Source organism: Mustelus asterias, unplaced genomic scaffold (assembly GCF_964213995.1).
Source record: "Mustelus asterias unplaced genomic scaffold, sMusAst1.hap1.1 HAP1_SCAFFOLD_47, whole genome shotgun sequence".
Lineage (NCBI taxonomy): Eukaryota > Metazoa > Chordata > Chondrichthyes > Carcharhiniformes > Triakidae > Mustelus > Mustelus asterias.
In genome coordinates this window covers 195,220-196,825 of record NW_027590122.1, presented here as the reverse complement: position 1 = coordinate 196,825, position 1,606 = coordinate 195,220, and the positions used below count along the sequence as shown (strand labels likewise).

General features: G+C 41.2%; 1 non-coding gene across 1 annotated transcript; it reads right to left on the bottom strand.

Annotated features, from left to right (window-relative positions):
- Positions 1-1,168: 1,168 nt before the first annotated feature.
- On the bottom strand, positions 1,169-1,360 carry LOC144483191 (U2 spliceosomal RNA). Its single transcript, XR_013495979.1, has one exon. It is a non-coding gene; the product is annotated as a U2 spliceosomal RNA (small nuclear RNA).
- Between the last annotated feature and the right edge of the window lie 246 nt (positions 1,361-1,606).

Below are 1,606 nucleotides of genomic sequence, written 5' to 3'. Positions count from 1 at the left end.
ACGGTGCAAGCGCTGCATCCTAACCACGAGACCACTAGGTAAAATACGAGGTGCTGATTTTTTCGAATATCTAATTGATAATTGAAACCTTTGACTTTCATTTTCTTTTCAGACTTTTTTTCCCCAGAAACACGTTTCTCCTTGAAATTGTCAAGTTTAAGCTGAGCAAAATTGACTTCTTAGCCAGTGGAAACACGAATGCTGTTAACTGGAACATGAAATTAGCAGTGCGATGAAATAGTCCCATAAGCTGCTGATATGTAACTTTCAATTTCTAAGTCTCACCAACCTCATCATTGCAGCTCATGTGATACGTATGAGGCAACACAAGGCAGACATCGGTCACTGAAAGCAATTGACGCAGATCATATGTTAAACATTTTAATGTCGCATCTCTTTACGTTTCTGTTGCTGCCTCTCCTTCTGCTCCCTCTGACCGTCCAGCTCCTCGGATCAATTAGCTTCTTGTGGCAGACCCAGATAGTTGGAGGGAGGATCGGGGATTATAGGACACAACGTTGTGTGAAGAGAGGGAGTTCACAGATGACAGGGGATAGAGACACCAGGATCTTATCTTCCTAATTCTCCAAGATGCAGATTACAGGAAGTTGCACAGTGCCAATTATTCGCAGTCACGCTCTCCTTTCAGTCTTTTGTACGGAGTCAAGTTTCGTAACCTTTGAAGCCTTGCTGCATTTGCTCCGGGTATTGCCAATCCCTCATTTGGAATATTGTGTGCATTTTTGGTGTTTCACATTTAAGACAGGATGTGCATCTAATGGAGACAGTACAACAAAACTTCACTGGGCTATTCTCTGAGATGAAGGGGTTGTCCTATCATGCGAGATCGGGTAAATTGGGCTCAATTTCTCTGGAGTTCAGCAAAATGATATACTATCTCATTGAAACATACACAAGAATGAATGGAATAAATCGGATGCATTCTGAGATGTCATTCGCATTCTCAAATGATTTAAAATATGGGACACAGTCTCAGGATAAGGGACAAAGACTTTAGGACATTTAGGACTGAGATGAGGAGAATAGTTTTGTTGGTTATATATCCAATTCAATCCAATCAAAGTCCAATTCAGTGTCGCAGCAAGTGATACATACCCGGTCCAAGCTGACAAGACAGGGATCTCACCTCCTATCTTGGACTTGATCTATAGGATCCAAGCTGATTGGAGTAGGCATTGCACCTGCTCCAAGGCTTGATCTCATTTGCATCTCAGCCAAAAGGCCGAGATGCTGCTTTTAAAAAATGCTTCAAATGAAGCTACAATGTAACCTTGTGGCTTCAACCAAGTACAGCATGTCGATGCTGCACTTGATCTTAGCCAAAAGGCTGAGAAGCGATGACGAGAAATTACTCCACTCAAAATGTTGGGAATCGTTGGCATTTTCTCTTCCAGAAGGTTCTGGATGCTCCATCATTGAACACATTTCATTGTGCGATAGACAGATTTCTTCTGTCCAGCAACGAAGGGAAGCAGGCGGGAATATCGAACTTAAACAAATGCTCAGCCACGAATTAATGTTTCAACACTGAATCTTACGTTTAATAGCATAATCGATATATATATATATATATATATATATATAT